A 21,936-nucleotide genomic window follows, 5' to 3' on the forward strand; every position below is an offset into this window, starting at 1 on the left:
CTTTTTTGCCCCACTGTATATGGATATGTATAAGAAAGAGCGTGATCATGGCAGACAATTGCATGATGAAAGATCTGCTTGCCTAAGAGTCCATTTCTTCCTCAGATTAGCTGCACACTAACAAGATTGTGTTGGCACGTGGGCAGATGGGACTGTCAGCTGATCGCTGCTTGTTAAACCACGGGCTGCCTTAGATAGAGCTAGAGAGAGAGAGGAAGAGAAGAGTCAACTGCAAGCCCGCATGCATGGTAAAATGAAATCAGCTCTCCACTTCCCAACAACTTCTTCACATGAACAACCACAGACTGAGCGAGAGAGACACACACGCATGCACATGCACACAAGTACATTTGCCTATGCATGCACGCACACTCCCTCAAACAAAACAGGTGAATGTTATGGAAACCGAGATCTTTAATCACTTGCCACGATTTGCTCTCTCATCTCAAAGAATCATGAAGGACCAAACATGCAACTTTGTGCATAATAATCAGTTGGAAATCCTTTATAAACCGTAGGCTAATGACAACATGCCATTTCCATGTCCAAAAGGGAGGAGAGAACGATGGAAAACTTCAAATGAACTTGAGAAATTTCTGTCTGCTGGCATACTTTTACTGCAGTAGCATCCCACACGAGTTGGCAGGATAATTAGCTCCATTTCGATTGAGCATGTATGTTTATCCTCCAGCATGCTGTGTATCAACCCCAATCTTGTAAGACCTCGTCTTGTGCCCACTTTTTGACTTTTCTGCCCACCTTTAACTGACCCAGAATTTTGGGCAAACAATCGCAGCGCATTTCCATTGGAAAGCAACCGTCGTTGAGTCCGACACCTCAGATAAGCTCATGTTTAAATTGCATGACGGCCAATAAGGGTTATGGCAAAAACAGAGTTTTCTTGAAAAATGTAATATTTACATTTACCGTGCACCAGGCATACTTGCTACGGTGATTCCTGAAATACAGACACCCGTTGGAGTATTTTTTGAATCTTAAATTATTACATTGTTAACATGGTTAACTAGCTAGCAGTCTAAGAGTAGGCAGGTTTCCATTGACCCAGATTTATTGCAATATGTGTAATGGAATCGGCAGATATAGGAGACATTTTCTAATGATCAACATTTTTATCCATTCGTCAGAAAAACATTTTTTGTTGAACTTTCTTTATTGCATCAAAATAATGAATTAAATTAATAATAATTGTCCAGCAGGAAGGCCGGTCTGGGCTTTGCGTGCTAAATGATACACCCTATGGCGTTTTCCGGTGTATTGGGATCTGAAAATAAATGTAGTCCTGCTTTGTGGCATTTCGCGAAGGCTCTATGGTGATACTGATCGCAATATACTGTACGTCTTTGTGAGTGGAGATATGGTTGTCCTTGTTCGATAGAGCCATTGGACGTCTTTCAGAGGATTCATTGCTAAATATAGGAGCTGACACATTTTTTCCAGTCTCTGAAAGACCACAACTCGTGTAGGGTGGTGCTTTGTGCTGTGGCCCCATCCCTTCCTCAATGCAGGCTTTTTTGAAAGGGAGGCAGACACTAACAACACAATTCTTTGGACTAAACTGATAGAACTGACCAGACCACAATTGCATCAAGTGATTCCTCTCATTAACACAAATTTTTTCGGAGCATTTTTTTTTTGCTACATGGTGACATTCCACCATGCATGTTTCAACCGGAATATAGCAAAGAAGATTCAAAACAAAGAGTTGGATTTATATAGCTCAGCTATACCTGATGCCAGCCCCAAGAGGGCAAATGACAAATACGGTGGCTAGCCAAGTAAGTCATTTTTCCTGCAAGTCACCTAGCTAGCTAGCTAACTTTAGTAAATCTACTGAAACCCACATTGTGTATTGCTGGCTAATGTTATAGGGGGAAAATGTAATAATTGTTCTGTTTGCTAACTTAGATAGCTAGTTAGGTAGATATGTAGTCTAGCAATCCTAAATTAGCTAAACAACTACAGATTGGCAAATCTATGACTAAAAATAGAAGTTTTACAATTTGAGATCTTTTGTATCTCAATTGTAAAAGGACTCCAAACAGATGTAAATGAATGATGTTGCACTGCTTAGAGGTTCCACTAGATGTCAACCATCAATAGAAATTATAATGAGACGTCTATGATGTTGTGGGAGTGAATGATCGAATATTTATCATGTAATTTCTTGTTTATGTTGACGCCATCTTTGCGGCTGTGGTATTTTTACTTTTGAGCTCCGTCTCAGATTGCATGCGTTTCTTTTTCCGTAAAGTTTTTTTGAAATCTGACACAGCGGTTGCATTAAAGAGAGGTATATCTATAATTCCATGTGTATAACTTGTATTATCATCTACATTTATGATGAGTATTTCTGTTGAATGATGTGGCTATGCAAAATCACTGGATGTTTTTGGAACTAGTGAATCTAATACGCCAATGTAAACTCAGATTTTCTGATATAAATATTAACTTTATCAAACAAAACATGCATGTATTGTGTAACATGAAGTCCTATGAGTGTCATCTGATGAACATTATCAAAAGTTAGTCATTCATTTAATCTTTATATGTGCTTTTTCTCTCTCTCTCTCTGGCTCGTAAAATTGGCTGTGTATTTTAGTAAGTTGTTGGTGACCTAACATAATAATTTGTGTTGCTTTCCCCGTAAATCCCATTTGAAATCGGACACTGTGGTGGGATTAACAACAAGACTACCTTGAAAACGATATAAAATACATGTATGGAATTTTAATTATGAGATTTCTGTTATTTTGAATATGGCGCCCTGTACTATTACTGGTTGTTGTTATATCGCTCCCGGTAAAGGGATCTCAGCCATAAGAAGTTAATCAGACCAGATAATCTTGTTTCTCATGTTCTGAGAGTCCTTTTTGGCATACTCCAAGCGGGCTGTCATGTGTGTATTTACTGAGGAGTGGATTCCGTCTGGCCACTCTACCATAAAGCATGGCCATTCTCTCCCGATTGCTTAGTTTGGCCGGGCAGCCACCTCTAGGAAGAGTCTAGGTGATTCCAAACTTCTTCCATTTAAGAATGATGGAGGCCACTGTGTTCTTGGGGACCTTCAATGCTGCAGACATTTTTTGGCACCCTTCCCCAGATCTGTGCCTCGACACAATCCTGTCTCTTAGCTCTATGGAAAATTCCTTCAACCACATGGTCTAGTTATTGCTCTGACATGCACATTCAACTGGACCTTCAGATGAGTTATGTGAGGCCTGTGGGCACCTGTCACACACTGATCTGTTTCACCTGTCTTTATGCTTGTCTCCACCCCCCTCCAGGTGTTGCCCATCTTCCCCATTATTCTCTGTGTATTTATACCGGTGTTCTCTGTTGACAGTTTGTTTTGTTTGTGAAACATACCAGCATTTGTTCCCCTGCTCCTGTCTGTTTCTTGCTCCTGTTTCCTAGTCCTTCCCGGTTTTGACTCTTCTGCCTGCCCTGATCCTGAGCCTACCTGCCGTTCTATACCTTGCCCCACCTCACTGGATTATTGACCCTTGTCTGTCCTGGGACTGCATGCCATTCTGGACCCTTTGCACCTTCTCTGGATTATTGACCCCTGCCTGCCTTTGATCTATCGTTTGCCTGCCCCTGTATTTGAAATAAACTTTTTTACTTAGACTCTGGGTCATACCTCAAATGTGATAGTACGAACTGGTCATGACTGACCCAGCAGACTCGGACCAGCTCAAAACGTCCTCTCCTCACAACATGTACATGTTCGTGAGAGTCTCAAGTTTCCACAGAGGGGTATTGGTGTGTAGCCCAAACTGTTTGGACACCACAGACAGAAGTTGGCAGATCGGCTGTACCAACTTCAGATGAGTCCCAAGATGCTTTTGGGGGGTTGTAGAGAACAATGGAGAACACATGAGAGTCTCATCTTTACATAATAGTTTGTAGGCAAAATCGTTCGGACACTACAGGCAATTTTGTGAGAAACCTACTTTCGGGATGTCTCATGGTCTGACAAACACCTCTCTAGCTCTGTCACCTTTCACCTCAGGTGCGGAAGTGCGTCAGATTAGATTTCCTTGGGAGAGCGGATATCAAATCTAGGGGGTTTTAACCACCCCACTAATCGTATTGATCTGTATTAGACTGGCTAGCTTTGCACACCTAACATGGACATTTAAGTATTGTCAAGTTGCTGTTAGTTAGCCTCACTTAATTGGCAGCACGATTGCTAGCCAGCTGAGAACCAACTAACCAACCAGAGACAATTTATGCATATTCATCATTACTACCCACACAGAGAGTGAGTTAGCTATATCGAAATTTCTATTTTTAGTAAAGGAGTGTTTTCCAGACAAGGGTGGAATAGATGGCTACCAGATTGATTTACTCTTATTTTCTAACATTAGCTAGCTTACGTTAGCTAGCTTACACTAGTTAAAGATAAAATGAACAGACAAACGTTTTTACTCTGCTGAAAGTAGCTACCAGTCTAGCAGTAACTATGGCATAGACAAAATTGATTGACAGTGCATGGCCAAAAGTATACAGACACCCTTTCAAATTAGTGGATTCGGTTATTTCAGCCACACCCGTTGCTAACAGGTGTATAAAGTCGAGGACACAGACATGCAATCTCCATAGACAAACATTGGCAGTACAATGGCCCGCACTAACGAACTCAGTGACTTTCAACGTGGCACCATCATAGGATGCCACCTTTCCAACAAGTCAGTGCGTCACATTTCGGCCCTGCTAGAGCTGCCCCGGTCAACTGTAAGTGCTGTTATTGTGAAGTGGAAACATCTAGGAGCACAACGGCTCAGCTGTGAAGTGGTAGGCCACACAAGCTCATTGAATGGGACTGCCAAGTGCTGAAACACGTAGCTCAGTTTTTCATGGTTCGGGCTAGGCCCCTCCAGTGAAGGGAAACCTTAACGTTACAGCATACAATTACATTCTAGACGATTGCTGTCATGCCTTGTCCATATACTGCTTACAGGGTAAAGAAACCAATATGTCATTTTGTATTTTGGGTGAGAAATCGCTTGAAAATAACATGTTTTCTTAGCTAGCTAAGTTAGCAACTCACTGTTAGGAATACAGTGAGTACAGAGCCATTCAGTGGCTAGCTACACTAAAAACATAATTTGACCAGGTTCCTAAGAAGCAACCGTAATGACAGTCCAGCACAACATACCCAAGAGTTTCCTGATTAGCAAGGGGTAGTCTGTGTTCAAATTCACTGTGTATTAGAAACACAGTCTGAGATCATTGTGAGGGGATTTCGCCAGTGGTTGAATGGGGGAAATTGGGCTTCCCGGAAAAATGTTGTCCAAGGTTGCAACAGTAACCAGGGAGGGAGAGCTTAGCGAAGGGTCAGTTGGTACACTTGCCTGCTGTTCAATGATTATTTCAATCAATCTGTAGGTATGTGCATGTACTCAAGACTTGTAGAACACACAACCGAGTGATAGCGGTAGTGTGTTCTACATCACCCAAAGATTATAAACAATATAAAAAAGAATAACATGGGTCCAAATTCAGACATTTCTTATGAAATGTGTAATTGTGCTTTATATAGTCTGAGCATTGGCTATGGATATAGACAGGCTTAACAATACATTGACAAATACATTAATAATGTTGTATACTGTTGGAATCGGCTAAACTTTGGACATTGAGATATTAAATAAATGATAGAGATGAAGCCTTGAATAGAAAGAATCTGTAGCAACCCAGAAGGCTTTGAAATGTGTTTGATGGAGGAGAGGAGAGCGATTTGTTGATATAGGGAAGCAAGATGGATATCTGTGGATTAGGTGATGGGGGGTTGAGGTCAGGAGGTGAGGGGTAAGGTCAGTTCCCCTTAAGGGAGTAATCAGGGTTAGTATCTGGTTACCTTCTTTCTCTTGGGCATAAACTAAGGATGGAGAGAGGGAGTGTCTTAAGTAGGATGTATATAACTGTGATGTCTGAAATGTTTTGTTGTCTGATCACAGCTGTAGAGAACCTTTGGGAATAATTATACTTGGTTAAAGCTTCTCTAGTGTCCGTGGGTTATTTACTCTGAAAAATAAGAACCTAACAATACATAACAATGGGCTTCTATATGGCTAACAGAAGAAGTAACGACATCTAACGTATTCATGTTTTACAAATAAGGAATCTCATAATTTATTAAGGATAATGGGTATATAGTAATTTATCCTCATTAGCATAAAATGTACAGTAGTAATTTGTACGAGATACCAACTCTACCATACACTACCACACATGTAATTCAATGATTCAGTTGTCCATGGCATTTACTATCGTACCTACAGACCAGACCATAGCATGCACTGACTAAAGAAGTCAAGATAAACCAGACCAGTGTTATTCAATCACAGTAGCACTAACACTCTGATTCAATGTATTACCTAATAATTAAGCCCTTGATCAAGTTGAATTAGGTGTGTTAGTACCCTGTGGCTCTCCAGGACCCGGATGCAAGAAAAGTGTCCAGCCAACAAATGTTGGTTCCCAGAATGTTGTGGAAAAGTTCAAATGTAAAATAACCAAAGAACGTTATGAGAACATTCTGTGTTAGCTAGGTGAACTAGAGCATCAACTTCACATGACTTTTTTCTAACTAAATGTCTTCTTTGTGCATTCAAATTTGACATTGAACTACTCTGAACTATGTGCAAACTAGAAGCTGCATATCCTAAGGGCTGCATTTATTGTAGCTGGGGACTTCACTAAAGGAAATCTAAGTTCTATCAACACATCTCCTGTGCTACTTGCTCATCGAGCACTCTTGACCATTGCTACTCCCCATTCCAGGATGGTTGCAAGGCTCTCCACCTCCCTCCACTTCTTCAAATCAGATCACGCCTCCATTTTACTCCTCCCCTCCTATAGACAGCAAATTAAACAGGAAGCATCCATGGTAAGGACTGTTCAATTTTGGTCTGACCAATCGGAATCTATGCTTCAAGATTGTTTTGATCATGTGGACTTGGAAATGTTATGAGGTGCCTCTGAGAATATTATCAATGTCTACACTGACTCAGTGATTGAGTTCATCAGGAAGTGCATAGAGGATGTTGTTCCCACTGTGACGATTAGAAATGATCCAAACCAAAAAGTTTGGATAGAAGGCAGCATTTGCACAAAACTGAAAGCGCAAACCACCAAATTTAACCATGATAAGGTGACTGGGAACATGGATGTTTACAAACAGACCAGCTATGACCTCCATAAGGCATAAAGAGGCAAACCGACAGTACAGGGACCAAGTCAGCTCAGACAAGAGATGTCTGTGGCAGAGAATCCAGACAATCACAAATTATAAAGGGAAAGCCAGCCACATTACAGACACTGTCGCCTCGCTCCCAGACAAGCTAAACACCTTCTTGGCCCGCAACGAGGAAATAACAGAGTCACCGATGCGGGCCGCCGATGCTGGCCACCGCCACTCACGGGGACTGTGAGCTCTTGTTCTCCGTGGCCAGCGGGTGTCACACCCTGATCTGTTGCACCTGTCTTTGTGATTGTCTCCACCCCCTCCAGATGTCACCCAGTCAACCAGTGTTTTTAACTCAGCTCCTGCTTTTCCCAGTCTCTCTTTTTCTCGCCCTCCTGGTTTTGACCCTTGCCTGTCCTGACTCTGAGGACGCTTTCCATGACCACTCTGCCTACCCCTGACCCTGATCCTGCCTGCCGACCTGTACCCCTGCCCCACCTCTGGATTATTGATCTCTGCCTACCCCTGACCCCGAGCCTGCCTGCCGACCTGTACCCCTGCCCCACCTCTGGATTATTGATCTCTGCCTACCCTGACCCCGAGCCTGCCTGCCATCTGGTACCGTTGCCCCACCTCTGGTTTACTGACCCCTTTCTGCCTTTACCTGTCTATTGCCTGTCCTTTAGATTATTAAACCATTGTTAATTCGACGTTGTCTGCATCTGGGTCTTACCTTTCTTTATACATGATAACATGAGTAAGGCATTCAATCTCTGTCATGTTCGTCGTATCCATAATGAGCGGACCAAGGCGCAGCATGAGTAGAGTTCAAAAAACAACAAAGATGAAGTTCGTAGCGCACATAGTACTAAACCAAAATGAAACAATATCCCACAAATGCAGGTTTGCAAAGGATCACACTAAGTATGATCCACAATTAGAGGCAATGATCATCAGCTGCCTCCAATTGGGAACCATACTCACACCAACATAGAAATTCAATACTAGAACACCCCTAGTCTCGCTCTGACGTATTGCACCATAGAGAACCCCAAGGGCTTTCTATGGTCAGGGCGTGACAATCTCTCCTTATCCCAGTCTGTTGTCCCCACTTGCTTCTTTCCAGATGTCCACCATTGTTCCTGTACCCAAGAAAGTGACGGTATCTGAATTAAATGACTATCACCCTGCAGCACTAATTTCTGTTGTAATTAAGTACCAACAACAACAAGACAGCTTACAGGGAGGAGGTGAGGGCCCTAGTAGAGTGGTGCCAGGAAAATAACCTATCCCTCAACGTCAACAAAGTAGCTGATAGTGGGCTTCAGGAGACAGCAGAGAAAGCACACCCCCCTCCACATCGATGGGGCTGCAGTGGAGAGGGTGAAAAGCATTAAGATCCTTGGCGTGCACATCATTGACAACCTGAAATGGTCCATTCACACAGACAGTGTGGTGAATGCGGTGCAACAACACCTCTTCAACCTCAGGAGGCTGAAGAAAGTTGACCCCCCTGTCACAGCCTGTTCACCCTGCTACCATCTAGAAAGCGGATACAGTACAGGTGCATCAAAACTGGGATCGAGAGACTGAAAACATAAGCATTTCGCTGCACCTGCGATAACATCCGCAAAATATGTGCATGCAACCAATACAATTGGATTTTGATTTGATCAATTCTTTGGCATAGAGAACTGCTTAACATAACTTGCCAGGTCTTGTGTAAAACAAACATATCACATTTCATTAGTAAAGAGTTCCTGTGATCACGGAAAAGCAACCATCATGCCCAAATATGATGTCACTCAAATATAACTGCATAAACTATCACTTACCTTATTTTCACTCGGAGTGGAGTGGAATGCAGGGTGGAGTGGAGGGTTGGAATCATAAAAGGGATTTTAAAAAAGTGATACAAAAAAAAAAACTTTATATATGCCAAAATCAATAATTAACAACCATCAGAAAGGGTGATGCTTAAAACACTTTGAACAAGCTGTGGAGGAAGTGAATAAATACATAAATTGCACGTGTTTGTGAACCATGCGAACAAGAAACCCAGCGAATTGAAATTACACAGAGATGATGAAAGGGGGAAGTAATTTGAACCATGAACTGCCAGAAAGCTTTTTAACTCTTAAACTGTCAAAAAAATAAAACACTCACACCTAACTGAACCAGCCTTAGAGGCCCGCGAATCGACCAAATGGTATGTTTTCACTTAACAGGCCTGATGCTGCATTGTGCTTATCAATTATATGGAATACTTTGAGTGCCACTGTATGTTGTGCCACTGATTTGCATTCAGCTTCGGCCCATACAGTTCTGGATCCATTCCACTTTACTTCACTTCAAAACGTAATGGAACATTAAATGCTATGAAGGGACTTTCTAACCCTTAAAGTCACTCAAATGAATGTCAATGATGGAGGTCTAAGGCGTTTACCACACTATAGGAATTATGCAGTTTCACTAAGTGACTATGGCTGAATCACAAATAGCACCCCATTCCCTATATAGTGCACTATATGGGGCTCTGGTCAAAAGTTGTGCACTATATAGGGAATAGGGTGCCATTTCGGATGTAGCGATAGTCACTCAGTGTCTATGGGAGAGAATGTTGATGGTAGTCTAATGTAAAGGAATTAATCATAGGTGGGGTTGGGGGGGGGGGGGGGGTGGAGCAGTGAAGGCTCCTTGGAGGAGGAAGGGGAGGACCATCTGTTATGTGGCGCGGAACAGGTGATCCCAAGAGCAGACTCAGATAAGGAGACTGGGACGAGGTACCCAAGGTATTTATTGAAACACGGGGGGAAGATTGATTGCAGGCCAGGAGAAGCTCGGGCGGGTTGCTGGGAGGTGCGGAGGCTGAGGCTGGAGCGAGAGGTGTGGGGACACGGTAAGCAGGTCCCGAGGGGAATCCAATGGAGCTTAGAGTGGGGAATCCAGGACAGAGTAGCAGGACTGACGAGAAGTCGGACTGGAGACAGGGACCAGAGTCAGAGCGGGCAGAACTGTAGCAAAGAGGGCAAAAGCATCAGGCAAGGAAAAACAGGTACAACAGGACAACAGGAACAAAGGCTAGAAACATGGACTGACTGGGCAGAGATTATGACCTGGCAGTGTGGAAGTGGCAGGACTGAGTATTTGTAGAAGTCTTGATTATGGAACAGGTTGCAGCTGGTGAGGATCTGCTCTGACTCCAGTACACCTGTCTCCGCCCACACAATCACACAAACACACACAAACACACACACACACACACACGCACACACACACACACACACACACACACACACAGGAAGAGGGAGAGAGCACTGGGGGAGTGGCGGCAGGTCAAGGAGACACCGGATGAGCACTAGAGGGCATGGCAGGAGCAGATGTGACACCATCCTCCTCAGTGAATTTCCTAAAAATTAAAATAGTGAAACATTTAAAAATCTGTCATTTTTAAAATAAAACTATACTAAATATATTCACGTCACCAAATAATTGATGAAAACACTGTTTGTTTTGCAATGAAGGTCTATAGTAGCCTCAACTGCACTGTAGGATAGCACCATGGTGTAGTCAGAGGACAGCTAGTTTATGTATTTATATATAAAAAAACATTACACTTTGACAGAGTATTTTGTGACAATGCTTTGCAAAACCGAAGAATTCCAAGGGGTCGTAATATTTTTGCAAGGCACTTTACATCAATATTAACCTGTTTGTTTTGTTGATAAAATCAGACATTGGAGATGCATATAAAATTGGCACTAACTGACTGGGCATGATAAAATGCACCACATAGCCTCATAATTGAAACTGGGCAGTGAACTGAATTTCATGCACTTCAGGTCCAAAATTATTTTAGATAGCAAAGGTTTTAACATTTTGACTACAATGCCTCTGCAAACTTGACATCCCAAGAAATTTGCTTCATTTAGCCCACTATTTGGTCCAGTTTAAAGGAGTTTAGCACCCTCAACAAAATAAGGGCACAGTGAATTTCTCGAATGAGGAACTCCGTCCATCTAGACCGCCGTGGTAACTTTTGATTCACTTAATTCCCCCTCATTTCAAGATCATGACTAGGCGGTTCACAAAGCTGGGGGACTGACAGTCTCTAACAACACTGCGGAGTGAGGAGTGAGGCAGCCATATCACATTGCCTCCATGTCAGAGCGGCTCTCGCACTCCGTTCGCCAGAAGCCACCTCCCCTTAATAGGCAGAGTAATTAGGTGTCAGTCAGGACGGTGTCAGTCAGAGTTCCTCTTTCTCTTTTCTTGACATGTCTTGCGAGAGAAGAGCCATCTTGTCACGTTTCTGGAATTCACTTTACATTGTGGGAGCGACAACAGAGCCACTTTGGGTTGTCCCATGCGGGGTCTCCCTGGGCCTGCTCTGGCAAAGAGCGAGAGAGAGAGAGAGAGAGAGAGAGAGAGAGAGAGAGAGAGAGAGAGAGAGAGAGAGAGAGAGGAAAATAGCTAGACAGAATGAAAGAGAGAGTGAGAGACAGAAAGAAAGAGAGAGTGTGAGACAGAAAGAAAAAGAGTGAGAGACAGAAAGAAAGAGAGTGAGGAAGAGAAATTATCAGTGTTCTGCACTCTCAGGCCTGTCAGAACTGTTGCAACAGAACTCTGGTCTTAACTGTCCCCCTCCACCCCTTCTTCTTCCAGGGCTGTCTGCAAGGAGACACAGCTATCTCTTCCAGGGTCTGTAGACTGTACACCTCCTCTGGGAAAAGGGAGCCAGGAACGAGATGTCCACAACATTGTAAGGACACAAGAGGCACCATCAGCTCCTCCTTCTACAAGTAGTCAAAAGAGTTTGACAGGAGGAAAAGACAATGATGAATGTGGCTATAAAACCAGTGGCCGACTTCCACCTGTTTCAGTAAAACAGATACCAGGGGAGTAACCAAGCTTGCTGGAGCGATGAGAAACTAGGCGATGAGAAACTAGGTGATGTGAAAAGCACATTGGAAACAAATCTCTCATACGTTTATGCCTTTTCCTGCTCAACAAATCCTGCTTTTTCTGATTGGGCCTAAATAACTGCCCTACATGTTGCAATCACCTTTAAATGTGTGATGCTTCTTAAGTGGTGTTCGTCGCTTCATCATATGCCACTTCCTCAGCAACTTTGACAGTCAAAGTCTAAATTTCATTTCATTTTAAAGGTGGATCACACTTTATTTGAACAGTCCGTATGCTCTACAGATGGTTGTACTATCAACAAACTATTTGGGTTTGATACATTTTGGAGCAAAGTCTGAAATGTTAAAGTGGAAATTAAACTTTAGAAGCCTTTTTAAACCAAACCAAACCAACAAGTTTGCATTTACTGCCGTGCAGGAAAATTGTCATCAACAAAAGACTGATCAAATTAAGATCCTACATCTGTAAGGTTATGGTTAGGGTTAGGGCTAGATTTAGTAGAAAGTTATTTGAAATGTTACTAATAGTCTGTAGAGCATCTATAGATGGACTATCCAAATAAAGTGTTACCTTAAGGTTTAACGTGAGTAATGCAGAGCAATAAAGAACCAAAGTGCATAATCAGCCCTAACTAACCCAGTTTGTCATGTGACGCCTCTTATTTTTTTCATTTTGCATGTCGCTAAATCATGCTGTCTCGAACACCACCAGCACTCTTTATCCAATCACTCACATTATCATAGAATTGACTTGTAACATCACGTTTGTGTCTGATGTTTGATGCCTTCACATCAAATAAATGAAAAAAACTGTGTACCCACTACAGTCTACATGTACATTAAAGTCTATGGCTGCTTGTTACTGATACACTACTGAACTATCTTCCTATTGTCTTCTGTTGAAAACAGACTCAATTAACTGGACTGCTACTGTTATTCTTATTCATTGCTTTTTCCTTTCTTTCTGTGGTAACTATTGATTGAACATTTAAGTGAGCCAAAATGAACACCACCAATGATATTGCTTTATCTTTTTGTACTGTATTTGTATTGATGTATTTACCTCCTTTGCCACCTTCTATTCTCCCTCCATCCCTAAAGTGTGTTTTGAACAAATATTTGTTCAAAACAAAAGCTCAGCAAAAATTATTCTGTTATGGATAAAGCATTATGTCAGTTTATGCTCATGGGAAAATATGCTAACACCTCCTATGAGGAAATCTGTGCATGTGTAGTCAAAGCAAAGCATTCCGTTTGATCATGCCCCCCTATACAACTATATTCTCACCTCAATATCTCTATGAATATATGCATATGCACTTCTAAACCATACTTAAACGTGTGGATAGAAATGTACAAGAAATAGGGCCATGATGCAACTCAAAGTGCTTGAGAAAAGTGCATGTCCTGTCTTTGGGTCAATGTCCACATTGAATTCACCTGGGCCAGTGCTGACAGTGACAAGTGTCAGCTGAGGGTTTGAGAGGGGCTGGACCCTTCTGCATGGCATACTGTACCAGCGATCATTCCATTTCTGGCAAGCTCACACAGGGCGAATGTTAGAGAACCTATCTTCAAAGGATTTTTTGTGCCGCGTACCTGCGCCAAGATACTTCAAAGTGAATCAATCAATTATAATTTGGGAACATATTCTATTTGAGTTAACCAGTGCAGCAGTACCCCAACTCCCCTAGAGTCTAAGCCTTGTTTTAAGATGGCCATACCAAGGATAATTTAGCTAATTGAATTGGAATTTTAGAACCCCTTTAGGTGTGTGTATATATATATATATTTTTAAATGATTTGATGAAACATAGAATTTGGCCTAACTGCTTTTAGCTCATAGAAACGCATTGAATAATAGATGCCTACATGGAAAAACAGATAGTAAAAAAGGAAATCCACCGGAAGTTTGTTTTTTGAAGTGTTTGTCCTATATGAGAAATATAAGAAAGAGCATTTTTTTGAAATTAACACTTGTTACACGTACCTTTAGGCACTGAACTACACAACCGTTCAAAAGTTTGGAGTCACTTAGAAATGTCTTTGTTCATTAAAATAACATCAAATTGATCAGAAATACAGTGTAGACATTGTTAATGTTGTAAATTACTTTTGTAGGTGGAAACAGCAGATTTTTCTTATGGAATATCTACATAGGCGTACACAGGCCCATTATCAGCCACCATCACTTCTGTGTTCCAATGGCACGTTGTGTTGGCTAATCCAAGTTTATCATTTTAAAAGGCTATTTGATCATTAGAAAACTATTTTGCAATTATGCTAGCACAGCTGAAAACTATTGTGCTGTTTAAAGAAGCAATAAAACTGTCCTTCTTTAGACTAGTTGAGTATCTGGAGCATCAGCATTTGTGGGTTTGATTACAGGCTCAGAATGGCCAGAAACAAAGCACTTTCTTCTGAAACTCGTGTCTATTCTTGTTCTGAGAAATGAAGGCTATTCCATACAAGAAATTGCCAAGAAATTGAAAATCTCGTACAACGCTGTGTACTACACCCTTCACAGACCAGCGTGAACTGGCTCAAACCAGAATAGAAAGAGGAGTGGGAGGCCTAGTTTGAGAAACAGACACCTCACAAGTCCTCAACTGGCAGCTTCATTAAATAGTACCCGCAAAACACCAGTCTCAACGTCAACAGTGAATAGGTGACTCTGGGATGCTGGCCTTCTAGGCAGAGTTCTTCTGTCTAGTGTCTGTGTTCTTTTGCCCATCTTAATCTTTTATTTTTATTGGCCAGTCAGAGCTGTGGCTTTTTCTTTGCAACTCTGCCTAGTTTTGTTTTGAGATTAAAGCGAGAGCTGCATGTAGCCACGTGTTCACATTTTGTTCATATCCTTTGCTAGTTAGTGAGTTATTAGCCCAGTTATAGATAATTTGTAGACAGCAATAGGGGAGGGATTGCTTCCTAAAATAACACAAAATGTGTACATTTCTAGACATCTTTGAAAAGCCAGTCGGGTAAAGAGCTTTTTTTTATGTCTTAAAGAGGACTTTTGTTTTTTGAGACAGGATTGAATAGGCTAAGTAGACAATAGGCAGAGGGTAACATGATTTGTCTGATTGTAAGTAATAATGGTATGGGAATAGCCATTATTCCCATACCAATTCTGTAAATTGGTTTCTTGCATCAAACAACACAACAATATTTTCAGTCACCTTGTCTGAAGGACAAATGGATAAAGAGATTAATGTCAAGCCTTGCATGTTTGTTTTCAAAAGCCTCATGGATTGCAGGTCGACATTGAAAACCACACATGGGCTGAATGATAGAACAGCTATTTCCATGTTAAAATGTTATGGGATGCATTTTCTACATTTGTTTTTGTGGTGGGCCACTCTGGTAGGCCTACATTATATTCAATAACAACCACAGTAGCATACTTAAAGTGGGTACAGCCTCAGTGTTCACAGTAAACACAGGGTTTTTTTGTGTTTTTTTTAACCTTTATTTAACTAGGCAAGTCAGTTAAGAACAAATTCTTATTTTCAATTACGGCCTAGGAACAGTGGGTTAACTGCCTGTTCAGGGGCAGAACGACAGATTTGTACCTTGTCAGCTCAGGGATATGAACTACAGTCCAACGCTCTAACCACTAGGCTACCCTGCTGGGTGATGGAAGTTGCACAGAAGTTTGTGCTCAGCAGACCTGAAATTTGGAACATTGGTCACGTGTCAAAAAGTTTGAGAACCACTGAGCTAGTGAACAGATTGCTGATTTTCTGTACAGCTATACTACAGGATAGGGTGCAGCACAAAGTCAAATTGTAGGTAGACAGGATTGCCATAAATAAATATACAGCTCCAAAAATTGTTTGGTGATCAAGAATATTAGGCAAGCTCACTAGCAATGGGGCATCAACCAACAATTTCTAGAGTGTGCCTGCCTACTGGTCTTTCGGTACGTCAAAATTGCTTGAAATTCATAATTGACTTACATTTGGAATTTATTGTTCAAATGTATTATTACATAATCAAAATGTGTTCAAGATAAAATTATGAAAAGGGCTGTCTGGTAGCCTCAATAAATAGACAAAGATTTGTATATATATATATATATGTATATATATTTATTATTTACTTGATTTGAGAAATTGTGACTCGACTTGTTCTTAGAATGCACAATTTCAACTTGGCTCGAGACTAGTTCTGTTCTACTTGGGACTCAACTTGAGACTCGGACCTTGTGACTTGAAACATTCTTGTGACCCGAATAATTTTGACTTGATCTCACCTCTGGCAACTGCAACTGCTAACCAAAACAACATGCCTATTCTCAGTAATTAGTAATTTAGCAGAAGCTCTTATAACAAAAGTTTCTCAATACTTTGTTATATACCCTTTGTTGGCAATGACAGAGGTCAAACGTTTTCTGTAAGTCTTCACAAGGTTTTCACACACTGTTGCTGGTATTTTGGCCCATTCCTCCATGCAGATCTCCTCTAGAGCAGTGATGTTTTGGGGCTGTTGCTGGGCAACCGGTACTTTCAACTCCCTCCAAAGATTTTCTATGGGGCTGAGATCTGGAGACTGGCTAGGCCACTCCAGGACCTTGAAATGCTTCTTACGAAGCCACTCCTTCGTTGCCCGGGCGGTGTGTTTGGGATCATTGTCATGCTGAAAGACCAAGCTACGTTTCATCTTCAATGCCCTTGCTGATGGAAGGATTTTTTCACTCAAAATCTCACGATACATGGCCCCATTCATTCTTTCCTTTACACGGATCAGTTGTCCTGGTCCCTTTGCAGAAAAACAGCCCCAAAGCATGATGTTTCCACCCCCATGCTTCACAGTAGGTATGGTTTTCTTTGGATGCAACTCAGCATTCTTTGTCCTCCAAACACGACGAGTTGAGTTTTTACCAAAAAGTTATATTTTGGTTTCATCTAACCATATGACATTCTCCCAAACTTATTCTGGATCATCCAAATGCTCTCTAGCAAACTTCAGATGGGCCTGGGCATGTACTGGCTTAAGCAGGGGGACACATCTGGCACTGCAGGATTTAAGTCCCTGGCGGCATAGTGTGTTACTGATGGTAGGCTTTGTTACTTTGGTCCCAGCTCTCTGCAGGTCATTCACTAGGTCCCCCCCGTGTGGTTCTGGGATTTTTGCTCACCGTTCTTGTTATCATTTTGACCCCACGGGGTGAGATCTTGCGTGGAGCCCCAGATCGAGGGAGATTATCAGTGGTCTTGTATGTCTTCCATTTCCTAATAATTGCTCCCACAGTTGATTTCTTCAAACCAAGCTGCTTACCTATTGCAGATTCAGTCTTCCCAGCCTGGTGCAGGTCTACAATTTTGTTTCTGGTGTCCTTTGACAGCTCTTTGGTCTTTGCCATAGTGGAGTTTGGAGTGTGACTGTTTGAGGTTGTGGACAGGTGTCTTTTATTCTGATAACAAGTTCAAACAGGTGCCATTAATACAGGTAACGAGTGGAGGACAGAGGAACCTCTTAAAGAAAGAAGTTACAGGTCTGTAAGCGCCAGAAATCTTGCTTGTTTGTAGGTGACCAAATACTTATTTTCCACCATAATTTGCAAATAAATTCATTAGAAATCCTACCATGTGATTTTCTGGACTTTTTTTCTAATTTTGTCTGTCATAGTTGAAGTGTACCTATCATGACAATTACAGGCCTCTCTCATCTTTTTAAGTGGGAGAACTTGCACAATTGGTGGCTGACTAAATAGTTTTTTGCCCACTGTACATATGAGATGAGTAATGTAGGGTATGAAAACATATAAAGAGGCATTGTTTAAAGTGGCTAGTGATACATTACATACAGATGGCAAGATGCAGTAGATGGTATAGCGTACAGTATATACATATGAGATGAGTAATGTAGGGCATGAGAACATTATATAAAGTGGCATTGTTTAAAGTGGCTAGTAATACATTACATACAGATGGCAAGATGCAGTAGATGGTATAGCGTACAGTATATACCTATGAGATGAGTAATGTAGGGTATGTAAACATTATATAAAGTGGCTAGTGATAAATTGATTACATCAATTTTTTCATTATTACAGTGGCTCGAGTTGAGTCAGTATGTTGGCGGCAGCCACTCAATGTTAGTGATGGCTGTACAACAGTCTGATGGCCTTGAGATAGAAGCTGTTTTTCAGTCTCTCGGTCCCCGCTTTGATGCACCTGTACTGACCTCGTCTTCTGGATGATAGCGGGGTGAACAGGCAGTGGCTCGGTTGATTGTTGTCCTTGATGATTTTTATGGCCTTCCTGTGACATCGAGTGGTGTAGGTGTCCTGGAGGGCAGGTAGTTTGCACCTGGTGATGCGTTGTGCAGAACTCACTACCCACTGGAGAGCCTTCCGGTTATGGGCGGAGCAGCTGCCGTACCAGGCGGTGATACAGCCCGACAGGATGCTCTCGATTGTGCATCTGTAAAAGTTTGTGAGTGTTTTTGGTGACAAGCTGAATTTCTTCAGCCTCCTGAGGTTGAAGAGGCGCTGCTGCGCCTTCACCACGCTTTCGATGTGGGTGGACAATTTCAGTTTGTCCGTGATGTGTACGCTGAGGAACTTAAAACTCTCCACCCTCTCCCCTACTGTCCCGTCAATGTAGATACGGGGCTGCTCCCTCTGCTGTTTTCTGAAGTCGACAATTATCTCCTTTGTTTTTTTGACGTTGAGTGGGATGTTATTTTCCTGACACCACACTCCGAGGGACCTCATCTCCTCCCTGCAGGCTGTCTCGTTGATGTTGGTAATCAAGCCTACCACTGTAGTGTTGTCTGCAAACTTGATGATTGAGTTGGAGGCATGCATGGCCACGCAGGCGTGGGTGAACAGGGAGTACAGGAAAGGGCTGAGAATGCACCCTTGTGGGGATCCAGTGTTGAGGATCAGCGGGGTTGAGATGTTGTTTCCTACCCTCACCACCTGGGGGCGGCCCGTCAGGAAGTCCAGGACCCAGTTGCACATGGCGGGGTCGAGACCCAGGGTCTCGAGCTTAATGACGAGTTTGGAGGGTACTATGGTTTTAAATGCCGAGCTGTAATCGATGAACAGCATTCTGACATAGGTATTCCTCTTGTCCAGATGGGTTAGGGCAGTGTGATGGCGATTGCGTCGTCTGTGGACCTATTGGGGCGGTAAGCAAATTGGAGTGGGTCTAGGGTGTCAGTTAGGGTGGAGGTCTCTCAAAGCACTTCATTTAGCTCAGTTACCTTAGCTTTCTTGGGAACAGGGACAATGGTGGCCCTCTTGAAGCATGTGGGGAAAGCAGACTGGGATAAGGTTTGATGGAATATGCCTTTAACCTCTAGCGTCGAGCAATCCCGTATCCGGGAGCGTAATCATAGCCTCAAGCTCATTACCATAACGCAACGTTTCCTATTTATGAAAATCGCAAATGAAATAAATATATTGAAACACAAGCTTAGCCTTTTGTTATTAACAACACTGTCATCTCAGATTTTCAAAAGATGCTTTAACCAAAGCTACACAAGCATTTGTGTAAGAGTATTGATAGCCTAGCATAGCATTAAGCCTAGCATTCAGCAGGCAACAATAATTGCGACGGAGGACACCAAGCGACCACCTGGTAAATGTAGTCTCATGGTCAATCTTCCAATGATATGCCTACAAATACGTCACAATGCTGCAGACACCTTGAGGAAAACGTGGAAAGGGTAAGCTGACTCCTAGCTCCTCCACAGCCATATAAGGAGTCATTGCCATGAGGCGGTTTCAAAAATTGCGTCACTTCCTGATTGTATTTTTATCTGGGTTTTTTCTGTAACATCAGTTCTGTGGCACTCACAGACAATATCTTTGCAGTTTTGGAAACGTCAGAGTGTTTTCTTTCCAAAGCTGTCAATTATATGCATAGTCGAGCATCTTTTCGTGACAAAATATCTTGTTTAAAACGGGAACGTTTTTCATCCATAAATTAAAAGAGTGCCCCCTATATCGAAGAAGTTAAACACACCAGCCAGCTGGTCTGCGCGTGCTCTGAGGACGCGGCCTGGGATGCCGTCTGGGCCTGCAGCCTTGCGAGGGTTAACACATTTAAATGTTTTACTCATGTTGGCTACAGTGAAGGAGAGCCCACAGGTTTTGGTAGCGGGCCATGTCAGTGGCACAGTATTGTCCTCAAAGCGAGCAAAAAGTTGTTTAGTCTGTCTGGGAGCAAGGCATCGTGATCTGCGACGGGGCTCATTTTTCTTTTGTAGTCCGTGATTGACTGTAGACCCTGCCACATACCTCTCGTGTCTGAGCCGTTTAATTGCGACTCCACTTTGTCTCTGTACTGACGCTTAGCTTGTTTGATTGCCTTGCGGAGGGAACAGCTACACTGTTCTGTTCGGTCATGCTTCCAGTCACCTTGCCCCGATTAAAAGCAGTGGTTCGCGCGGTCAGTTTTGCGCGAATTCTGCCATCAATCCACGGTTTCTGGTTGGGGAATATTTTAATAGTCATCAATGTTGTTGTTCGACGCAATATGGAACATATCCCAATCCACGTGATCGAAGCAATCTTGAAGCGTGGAATCTGATTGGTCGGACCAGTGTTGAACAGACCTGAGCGCAGGAGCTTCCTGTTTTATTTCTGTCTATAGGCTGGGAGTCGTGGTCAGCTTTTCCGAAGGGATTGCGGGGGAGGGCCTTATATGCGTGGCGGAAGTTAGAATAACAGTGGTCTAGGGTTTTGCCAGCCCTGGTAGCACAATCGATATGCTGATAGAATTTGGGGAGCCTTGTTAAAATCCACGGCTACAATAAATGCAGCCTCAGGATATGTGGTTACCAGTTTACATAGAGTCCAATGAAATTCATTCAGGGCCGTCGATGTGTCTGCTTGGGGGGAGATATACACGACTGTGATTATGATCGAAGATAATTCTCTTGGTAGATAATGCGGTCGGCATTTGATTGTGAGTAATTCTAAGTCAGGTGAACAAAAGGACTTGAGTTCCTGTATGTTGCTATGATCACACCAGGTCTCGTTAATCATAAGGCACACACCCCCGCCCTTCGTCTTACCAGAGAGATGCTTGTTTCTATCGGCGCAATGCGTGAAGAAACCAGGTGGCTGTACCGACTCAGATAGCGTCTCTCGAGTGAGCCATGTTTCCGTGAAACAAAGAACTTTACATTCTCGGATGTCTCTCTGGAATGCTACCCTTGCTCGGATTTCGTCTACCTTGTTGTCAAGAGACTGGACATTGGCGAGTAGTATACTCTGGAGCGGTGCGCCTGTCTACGGAGCCGGATCAGAGACCGCTCCGTCTGCCCCTTCTACGGCGCCGTTGTTTTGGGTCGCAGGCTGGGATCCGATCCATTGTCCTGGGTGGTAGGCCAAATTGAGGATCCACTTCGGGAAAGTCGTATTCCTGGTCGTAATGTTTGTGAGTTGACGTTGCTCTTATATCCAATAATTCCTCCCGACTGTATGTAATAAAACGTAAGATTACCTGCGGTAACAACGTAAGAAATAACAGATAAAAAAACAAAATACTGCATAGTTTCCTAGGAACGCGAAGCGAGGCGGCCATCTCTGGCGCCCTTGTAACTCTCAAAAGAAAAAATTCTGGTTGTTTTTTATTTGGATTTTCTCCTACCATATCTATTACGTTATATTATATTACATTATTTTTTAATTTCTACAAACTTCAAAGTTTTTATTTCCAATGGTACCAATTAAATGCATATCCTGGCTTCAGGGCCTGAGCAACAGGCAGTTTACTTTGGACACGTCATTTAGGCGGAAATTGAGAAAAAGGGGCCTAGCCCTACATTAGGATGGGC

The 21,936-nt window shown here is 42.5% G+C and overlaps 1 long non-coding RNA gene across 1 annotated transcript in view; it reads right to left on the minus strand.

Moving 5' to 3' along the window:
* Positions 1-9,126: 9,126 nt before the first annotated feature.
* LOC149981278 (uncharacterized) overlaps positions 9,127-21,936 on the minus strand; it is a 96,356-nt gene continuing 83,546 nt past the window's right edge. Inside the window, exons 2-3 of the long non-coding RNA XR_016483353.1 lie at positions 10,330-10,622; positions 9,127-10,227 (exon numbers count right to left, since the gene is read on the minus strand). This is a non-coding gene — a long non-coding RNA (uncharacterized LOC149981278). The remainder of the gene's footprint in view (positions 10,228-10,329; positions 10,623-21,936) is intronic.

Source organism: Oncorhynchus mykiss, chromosome 9, assembly GCF_057628025.1.
Source record: "Oncorhynchus mykiss isolate SJ-2025 chromosome 9, ASM5762802v1, whole genome shotgun sequence".
NCBI classification, from domain to species: Eukaryota; Metazoa; Chordata; class Actinopteri; order Salmoniformes; family Salmonidae; genus Oncorhynchus; species Oncorhynchus mykiss.